Genomic DNA, 10,474 nt, shown 5'->3' with positions numbered 1-10,474 from the left:
AGTGAATAAGGAAGACCATAGAAGAATTGATGCTTTTGAGTTATGGTGTTGGAGGAGAATATTGAAAGTGCCATGGGCTGCCAAAAGAACCAATAGATCCTTTTTTGGAAGAAGTGCAGCCAGAGTGCTCCTTGGAGGCCAAGAAGGCCAAACTTTGTCTCTCATACTTTGAACATATTGTCAGGAGGGACCAGTCACTGGAGAAGGACATCATGTTTGTTAAGGGGGAGGGTCAGAGAAAAAGAGGAAGACCTCCAATGAGATGGATTGGCCAGGTGGCAGCTTTGATGGACTCAAGTGTGGCAACAGTAGTGAGGTTGGCCCAGGACCAGGCAGTGCTTCGTTCTGCTGCCAACTCGATGGCACCTAACAAAAACAACAAGGGATTTTGCCAAAGCCAATACTGCAATGAAAAACATCCTAAAGGGAGTTCTGTGGACTGAGAACCAACAAGAACAGACAACAACCAGAGATTGACACATGTGGCAGCATCACCCTGAACTCAATCAACAAATGGAAGAGTCAAGAACAGAATAAAATTATAAGAACAGAGGATCTGGGAGATCAGTCTATGATCAAAACAAATAAAATGCGATAGAAGGTAAACACAGAGGAACAGAGATCCAGGTTGTGATAAGGTCAGGTAGATTACAGGATAAAATAGACTGTCTTAAATGGTTGGAAAAGTTAATGGAGTATAAGGTAATCAAAACGGTGGGGTTGGGGTGGGGGTTTTAGTTTGGGTGTTAGGGAGGGCAGTACAAGAAGGGGGAGGAGGTGGAAGAACAAGATAGATAGGGGAACACTGAGACAGGTTTGCATGGCCTAAATGGGAGGTAAATAGTGATACATACTCAACCTTTGAACAACAGGGCTCTGTGATACAGGGATCTAGGTACAGTTTGAAGAGGGGAAAGAATACAAAGATGCTTGACTGTCTTATGAATATTGGTTTCCCTTGCCTACTGTTGTAAAATAGACACTTGAGTGGGATAGAAAAGAATGTTGGGAAACATAATTAGAGAAAACTTGTAAGCCCATCTTCAGCCTATAACTGATTGGAATACCTAAAAGGGGTTCTAGAACTTGCCCAGTGAAATAGGCCTCTTGCGGAGCCCTTTGCAGAGTATAGGACCTTAGGTGGAATCCTGAATCCCATCCAGAACCTTCTGAGGTGGGGCTTTCCCACTAACAAGAACAAGCAGACCAGCCTGGAACAGCTAGAGAGACAGAAGATGCATCTTCAAAGAAAGATCATCAGGAAAAACCCAAAACAAAAACGTCAGTATGACTGGCTACTACAAGAATAAGCAAGCTGTTCACCAGGAAGACATCAAGGCAAGCAATCAAGATCCTTCAGGACAAACTCCCCTCTAAGACTGAAATTCAAAGGGAACACATGAGCAGGCATGTAAGCTTGCTGGCGACCATATTGGTCTACTGGTGAATGGAAGAGGGGGAATGGCAACAATGAAGAAATGGGCTGAGTTCGAAAATGTTTCATGGACTCCCGTTGCCCTTTAGATGAGAGAGGGAGCAGGAAGGGCTGGTTGGTCCAAAATGTGGTGAGACCTGGGGACACCTGAGCCCATGGGCAAGGACATAGCCACAGAGGGCTAGAGCTGAGAGTGAAGCATCCAACTGATATGAAGTGAGGGGAGATGCACAAGAACACCCAAACTTGCAGAAAGTACCCATTTGATTTAGCCTCAATGGCTTAATAATCAGAACTCTACTAGAGGAAGATTAAAAAAAGAAAAAAAATTTTTTTGGATAAAGGAAACAAGGGTTTTTTGCTACAAGTTGATGAACCTGACCTATACTCATGGAGGTAGTAACTCTAAATACCAACAGAGAGGGAAGGAGTCTTCACATCAAGTATCAGTGCTATCCCCTCTGCACACAGGTAGATAGGGACAGGCAACTTAGACATTGGCTAGCTAAAACAGGGGAAGGAGGGCTATAAAGACACAAAGTGACTGGCTTACAAGGTTTCATGATGGAGTTTAAGAGTGTGTGGGGGAAGAAAGACTTCCCACTGAATAGTTTCATACTGTCTAGATGGGTCTGGTGAAAAGAAATGGGGATAAGATTCTTATGATTCAATAGTGAGTAATTGTTATCATGACTAATTGCGACTGTCACAATTGTAAACATAGAAGTTTTGTAACAAAAACAGGAGAGTGGTTAATCTTACAGTCCAGATACAGAGGACCCTAGGACCATCAAGGGAGAAGAACACAAGCAGAATGCAGGACCTTATCCAGAGAAACAGGTATGCCTGAGATGGAGGCAGAGATGGGGACATGGAGACGGGGAGTGGCTGAGGACTCTAGATTCATGGGAAGAAAGGGACAATGAGCTGGTGGCCAGGAGGCTGACTTACACCTTTGGAGGTGTAAAATTATTATATATGCCTAAGTGTTTTTTTTTTTTTTAGAGCTAAAGTGAATAGTGAGAAATAGTAACTGATAGTACATGGAGGGGATTATAATCATTGTAATGAAACAAGGTGTATGATTTGTTGAATGTAAAACTGATGATCTGCATTATAAACTTTCAATGAATCCACAATAAAAACCTTAAAAAGGAGGTGGGGGGGGCAATAGAGGAAAGTACTGTTGACTGATGATGCATGGAGGGGATTGTAATCATTGCAATGAAGCAAAATATGATTTATGGAATGTAAAACTGATATCTGCCCTATAAACTTTAACTCAATTCACAATAAAAACTTCTTTAAAAATTAAAAAAAGAAAAAGCAGAATGGATAAGAAAACAGGATCTTTCAATGCTGTCTATAAGAGACATATCAAAAAGATAGAGACAGTCTAAATGCCCATCAACAGAAGAATGGTTAAACAAACTTTGGAATACACACAATGGAATACTGTGCAATGCTGAAGAATAATGATGAATCTGTGAAACACCTCACAACAAAGATGAACCTGAAGGATATTATGCTGAGTAAACCTTCACTCAATTCACAATACAAAGTTTTTAAAAATTGAAGAAAAAAAGTCAAAAAGTTTTTTCAAAACCCTCAAAAACCCACTCTCATTGAGTTGACAATGATTCATAGCCTCTCTATAGGACAGAATAGAACTGCTTACAGGATTTCTAAGGCTGTCGTCTTTATGGTTAGAACTTTAAATAACCCAAGAAGTTGCATTATATGAAGGCTGCAGCATCAAGACTGAGAGAACAACCTTCAGTGTACAGATGACACAACCTTGCTTACTAAAAGTGAAGAAGACTTGAAGCACTTACTGATGAAGATCAAATATTACAACCCTCAGTATGGCTCACACCTGAACATAGAGAAAACAAAAATCTTCACAGCATAAAGAAAACAAAAACCTCATTACAGAGAAAAGATTGAAGTTGTCAAGGATTTAATTTTACTTGAATCCACAATCAATACTCATGGAAGCAGTAATCCAGAAATGAAAAGATGTTTAAATCTTTTAAATCTGCTACAAAAGACATCTTAAAAGTGTTAAAAAGCAACATGTCATTTTGAGGGTTAAGGTGTACTGGATCAAGCCATGATAATTTCAATTAATTCATATGCATACGAAAGTCAGACTATGAATAAAAAAGACCGAAGAAGAACTGATGCATTTAAATCATGGTGTTGGTCTGTATCCATTATGTGGTGTTTGCATATGTATGTGTGGTGTGTGGTTTGTGTGCATGTATTGTTGTTGTTAGGTGTTGTAGAGTTGGTGTTGACTCATAGCCGCCCTGTATAGGGTTTCCAAAGAGCAGCTGGTGAGTTTGATTCACCAACCTTGTGGTTCAAACTGAGGCTTTCAGTCTAGTGCTTTATCCTACAGTGCCCACCAAGACTCCATGTGCCTGCATAGTGTATAGTATATATATGTGTGTGTGTGTGTGGTGTGGGTCTATATATGTATGTGTGGTATGTATATGTGCTATGAGGGTGAGTGTGGTATTTGCACATGTGTGATGTTGAAGGATCATGTAGCAGTGACCCTGGCACTAGTTAACTGGACCCAGTCCCTGTCCTGGAATCAGATCCACTCTGAGTAGCAGTCTTCCTTGTGGGGAGAGTGAGGAAGGGTCGAAGAGAGGAAGAGCCTTTCTCTACCCACTACTCACTGTGCCCTCCCAGTGCCAAAGCTCCCAGGGCCTCTAAGATACTTGGAGAGAAGATGCCTCTTGCCCTTAGGGCAGCACCAAAGTATAAAACACAAAGACATGCTATCAGGGCTCACTGTCTAATGGGGTTCTGTAAACATCTGCCAGTCCTTGCTGACATCACCCCTGCTCACCATAAAACTCAGATGGATCCAAGGAACCCAAACCCAAACCAAGCTACTTGCTGTTGAGTTGATTCTGACTCAAGGCAGGGCAGTTGGGTTCATATTCTCTGAACAGGAATAATATTATTTACCAACTGTGATGGTTAAGGCTGTGTGTCAACTTGGCTGGACCATGATTCTCTGGTTTGGCCATTATGTAATGACATAATGCACTGATGTCATTGTCACCCATGATGTGGTCTGATGTGATCATCAGCCTTGATGTGATGTAAGGAGATTAGGGTGGGATGCAACATCCTTCTTCTGGTTACAGCTCTGATCTGATGTAATGGGAGTCTCCTCAGGGGTGTAGTCTGCATTGAATATATATGGACACCCTGGCAATGCTTTTTGCTCACTTTGGATCCTATACCCAGTTCTCATCATCTCACTTCTGGTTCTTGGGACATGAGCCAACAGCCTGCCAGTCTTGAGATTTGCCAGTCTCTGCAGCCCATGAGCAAGCAGCCTGCTGCTTTACTTGTTGATCTTGGGCTCATCAACCCTGACAGTTACGTGAGTCAGGAGAAGCCCTCAGCCTGACATCTGACCCATGCACTTGGGACTTTCTAGTCTCTACAACCCTGTGAGCCATTTCCTTAAACTCTCTCTTTATGTATGTATGTGTGCACAAAAGTAGTGTGGAGGCCATGTCCGACCTCCTGCAGCTTCATGAGGGGGAAGGAGAAGAATCACCAGCCCAAGGTCAATTCCTGTAAGACTGAGGTCAAACATGTCCCACCCACCCACCCAGTCCTCTTTATCCTGTTCTGACACCAACCACCCCTCCTGTAACTCTCTACTTCTCTGCTGGGTTTGACAAGCCATTCATTGCAATGGCCACCCAGAACTCACAGACAATACTATCAATTATGGCGTTTATTAGGAAAGTTGACAGGGTACAATTCAGGACCAGAAACAGCTCAGGATGTGGCAGTTCTCTAATCAGGAACATGCCTCACTCTCATCCTTATCCTCTCAGCCACACACCCCTTAGCTTCTGCCTTGCTTGGGCAAGTGTTACAAGCTCCTTTAGTGATGGCTGATAAATGTGCAAAGGGCACCCCATTCTGCAAGCTATCCCTCTGCCCAAGGATGCTCACTTTTACTTGAGAAGGCCCCTACTCTGCCTCTCCATGCTGCCTCTGGTACTCTCATTGCTGCTGCCTCTTTTCCATTCAGGGATCTCATGTTCCATTTGTGGCTTTTCTTTCTTGATGGTCCTGGAATCATCTGTTCTTGCTGTTGAGATAGTTCCTTTTAAACTTAGTAGGAGGGCGTAACTAACCAATCCCAACGTTAGAGTCCTTATACGTGTGGCACTGTGGACTAAAGCACTAGATCGCAACGTTGGTTTGAACCGTAAGGTCGACGGTTCAAACCCACCAGCCGTTCCTTGGAAGCCCTATACAGGGTCACTATGTATCAAAACCAACTCAACAGCACTTAACAACAGCAAACTCAATCATTTGGTGGGAGTTACAAAGACTGTGACTAAAAGAGCTATATTAAGTTAATTCCACAAGTTAAATATCACATATTGTGGTACAGCGAATTAACTTAATATGACTCTTTATAAGCCTCAATATAAGCCTCACTGGGTTTTCTTCTCTAGAGAACCCAATCCTCCTGAGATTTTGTGATGATTAGATGAGATAAAGGAAGTAACAAACTGTGGAAACTAGTCTTCAAAAGGTCTGCCAGTGACCTCTCATCCCCATATTCACTCCCTTAAACAGTTCCCTCCCATGCTAAGGAGGGTTGCCCTCTGTACCAGTAATATATAGTGGAAATGACAGAGTGTCATAAAATACCATGTGGCTTCCTTGAACTAACACTAACCCTTGCGGTTACCTTGTAACTAAATATCAGATTTGCTCACAAAATATTAAATATTGCCTGTGAGTGCTCCTTTTAAAAAATCACCTCTATGAGATCTGTCAACAATGGCTTTAAAACAAAGATGAGAATATAAAGAGGCAAGGAAATTAGATGAATGGAACTGGAACAACTAGATTTCCATATTGAGAATGTTCATATCTTGTGAAGAATGGAAACAATGTCACTGAACAACTGTTGTGTGAACCCTCACCAAAAATACAATATAGAAAACAAGCAAGTAAACAAAGATAATGTGCCGTTACTTTACTCTCTCTGGGATCACTTGCCCTGGAGAAAGCCAGTTGTGTCCTGAGAATCCTTAGGTGGTCCTAGGGAGAGGTTCAAGTGGTGAGCAACTGAGGTCTCTTGCCAACAGCCAGCACCAACTGGCCAGCTACATAAGGGAGTCATCTTGGGAGCGGATCCTCCAGCTCCTCAAATCTTCAATAGAGACTGACTGTAGCCTTAACCAACACTTTTTTTGCCACATAAAACGGTGCTTTTATCAAACTTTGACTCTAAGAAGATACAAATGTTCCTTTTATCAGGTCTACAGTAATTGTCTATGCGATTCCACTGAACGGTTTTACAAATTCCATATATCCCCATTACTTCTTCTGTCCCTGCAACAGTACAATGACAGAGAGGAAGAGGGCTAGTTCAAACTCTCTAAGGTGTTTTTTGCTACCCCTTCTTTCCAATCAGAGATTTGTGGATGTGAGAGATCACACGACCCCCAGCTATGGTAGCCTTGATGAGAGAATCCAACTCTTCATCACCACAGATTGCGAGCTGCAAGCGACGTAGCAGTGAAACGCTTTACTTTGAGATCCTTAGAAGCATTACCTGCCAGTTCCAGGACCTCAGGAGTGAGATACTCCAGAATTGCAGCACTCACTATACACTGCAGTGGTAGCGCATGGCTTGTGGTATGAGTCTTTAAGTGTCTGTGGATACGGCCAACTGGAAACTGTAGTCCAGTTCTTTGTGAACAAGATACTGCTTTAGCTTTGGCCTTTCCACTGTCTTTTCCAGCTTTTGCATGGTTGCACTGCGCTGCTTTCACCCAGTCTGCTTGGACGTGGAGCCAACTCTGCCTGTGTTCAGCCCACGTGTGCGAAGCACCTGTTACATCACCACCACTATCACAATCTCAACAAACGCTTTCACTGGAACCTCCTAAGAGACCCTAAGCCAAAACCACTGGATTAATGTTCATTGTTTGACACTGCTAAATATGGGATAATTTTTTTATGCTATAGTGAATAAGTAATACATGTGTACCACCATGCCCAACACGCAGTAAATGCTCAACAAATGAAGGCTGAACTAGGCTTTCTGATTAGATCAAATTCATTGTACAAGGTTCCTTCTTCCTTAGGCTGTGGCCTATTCCAGCCTATGCAATGGAAGGCTGGTCTCATCAGTTTGCCAGATGTGTCTGAATCTGTCTTGGAATTGGAAAGGATCCCACATTCTTTTCTATTTGGGACTAGTCAATCTACTTCCTGCCTTTGTAACATCTCCACATTAAGACATTTTTTGTTTTCAATGTATCTTCCTTCTTGAATGTTTCTTTATACATAAAATTAGACTATGATTCTGTAGGATAAGCAGTGGACTAACAGCCACAAGTTGCCAATTCGAACCCACTAGCTTTTCTCAGAAACCCTATACAGGATCACTATGTTGAAACTGACATGATGACACATAGCAACAACAAAGTTATTGTTGGTGGTGGTTATGGGCTGTGGAGTCAGTTCCGACTCATAACAACCCTGCCCAGGTTTCCAAGGCTGTAAATCTTTACAAGAGCAGAAAGCTTCATCTTTCGCCCATGGAACAGCTGGTAGTTTCAAACTGCTGACTTTGACCTTAGCAGGGCCTAGAAAATGCCCCCATCAGCCATTTGAGACCCTGGAGGCAGGGTCATTCAGAAACTATACCAGTATCTCTGGACTCTGGCTGCATAATTTGTAGGGCCCAGTGCCCAGTGAAAATGTGGGGCCCCTCATTAAAATATCATTAAGAATTTAAAGATGGCAACAGCAGAGCCATAAATCAAGCACATGGCCCTCAGAGCCTGGACTGTTCTGACTGAGTCTATCTGTGGCTTAAGCTTTCTGGCCACCAGAACTTGCTTTCTTAGAATTCCCCAAGTCTTTGCTTTCTATCCTCTGTTCTTCGTTTTCTTTTCCCAGCAATCCTTGCATTCAGTCAAGACTCCCACTTGGCTCAACTGCCACTTGCCATCTCCAGGCCTCTCAAGTGTCTCTCGACATTGGTCTGGAGGGCTCTGCTTCTCGCCCTGGCTTCATCTTGTCCTGCCTTGACTGGAATGGTGCCACGACCTGGCACAGCGGGACTTAATTTCAGATCAGGACTCCCTTCCTTCTTTTCACTGGCCCCCGCCTACTCATCGGGCCTCGTCGTCTGTTGCTCCCTACTCATCTGTGAACTTCTGAATAGTGTGACAGAGGCAATAGCACATAGTCACCAATTTCAGTGCCTACACTTCCATGCCCGCAGAAGACTACATATCCCAGTTTCCATGCAGCCAGATGCAATTATGTGACCTTTTCTAGTCAATGGAACATAGGAGGAAGTGACACATACCCCTTTCACTTTGCCTCTAAAATCTCCCAGAGTACCTCTGCCCACATTATCCCCCTTGGTCTATCCCTCTGTTTGTGATACCTCAAGATGGTGGAGCTCCAACATAGATGCAGGCTAGAGTCCAGCTGCCTAATGAATATCCATGGTAGATTTTGTTAAAGAAAGATATATCCTTAGGAACCTGCTGTTGCCCTCCGCCCTCTGGCTGCCCACACTCAGGGACCAATGAACTCCAGAGAAGATGGACTTTCTCCCTTTTTCACCCTGGTTCTGGCACCTGGCCTCAATTTTTCAGGCTACTTCCCGTGGCCGTGGTAAAACATCTGTAAGTTCCTGTGCCATCATCCAATGATTGGTGATGGGGATTGGACTGATGTGATCCATTGGGTTTTCATTGGCTGGCTTTTAGTCGTAGATCACCAGGCCTTTCTTCCTAGTCTAGCTAAAGCTGAAAGCTCTGCTGAAAGCTGTTAATCATCAAAGCAACACACGATATTCCACTGAGGGACTGAGGTAACGGCTGTGCATAAATGTGGCTGCCCGACCATGGTGGGAACTAAGATGAGGTGAGGCCTCAGTTTCTCCATAGGAAAGATGAAGGAGGATTCTGGTCCTGGAGGCAGCTGACAGCTGCCCCTCTCGCTTAACCCAAGGGAAGACATGGTTGTGGTCTTTGCAGGAAGTTCTCACAGGCCTTGGAGCTGTGTGTTTTTTCTGGAAGCCATAAGATGATGACTGTGTGGAAATGGTGTGTGGACAGGAACATGCAGGATAGGTGAGTGTGGCTTTGAAGTTGGAAAGAAAACTCTGGGTTTGGTCCCAGCTTTGTCTCCACTTAATAGTCTGATGATCTTGGGCAAGGGATACTTTCTATATGAAGAAAATTTACCCTGCTAGGATTAAATAACAACAGCAGGCGTCTTAGCTGCTAGCCATAAGTTTAGCAGCCAGGTCTTTTCTTCCGTGGAGCTGTTGTTGTTGTTGTTGTTAGGTGCCATTAAGTCGGTACCGACTCATAGCGACCTTATGCACAGCAGAACAAAAAATGTCTGGTCCTGGGCCAACCTGTTGCCACGCTTGAGTCCATCAATGCTGCCACTTGGCCAATCCATCTCGTTGGGGGTCTTCCTCTTTTTCTCTGACCCTCCACCTTACCAAACATGATATCCTTCTCCAGTGACTGCTCCCTCTTGACAATATGTCCAAAGTATGAGAAACGAAGTTTGGCCATCTTGGCCTCTAAGGAACAAACACTCTGGCTGCACTTCTTCCAAAACAGACCTATTGGTTCTTTTGGCAGCCCATGGCACTTTTAATATTCTTCTCCAACACCATAATTCAAAGGCATCAATTCTTCTGTGGTCTTCCTTATTCACTGTCCAGCTTTCTCATGCATATGCGGCTATTGAAAATACCATGGCTTGGGTCAAGTGCACCTTAATCCTCAAGCTGACATCTTTGCTCTTCAACACTTTAAAAAGTTCCTGTGCAGCAGATTTGCCTAATGCAATACGTTGTCTGATCTCTTGACTGCTGTTTCCGTGAGTGTTGATAGTTGATCCAAGAAGAATGAAGTTCTTGACAAATTCAATCTTTTCTCTGTTGATAAGAATGTTGTTTATTGGTCCAGTGGTGAGGATTTTTGTTTT

At 43.4% G+C, this 10,474-nt stretch overlaps 1 pseudogene; it reads right to left on the bottom strand.

The window, feature by feature from the left end:
* Positions 1-6,878: 6,878 nt before the first annotated feature.
* Positions 6,879-8,730, bottom strand: LOC102829087 (annotated as a pseudogene).
* Positions 8,731-10,474: the final 1,744 nt, after the last annotated feature.

This window comes from Chrysochloris asiatica, unplaced genomic scaffold (assembly GCF_000296735.1).
Source record: "Chrysochloris asiatica unplaced genomic scaffold, ChrAsi1.0 scaffold00128, whole genome shotgun sequence".
Lineage (NCBI taxonomy): Eukaryota > Metazoa > Chordata > Mammalia > Afrosoricida > Chrysochloridae > Chrysochloris > Chrysochloris asiatica.
This window is presented reverse-complemented; position numbering and strand designations above follow the sequence as displayed.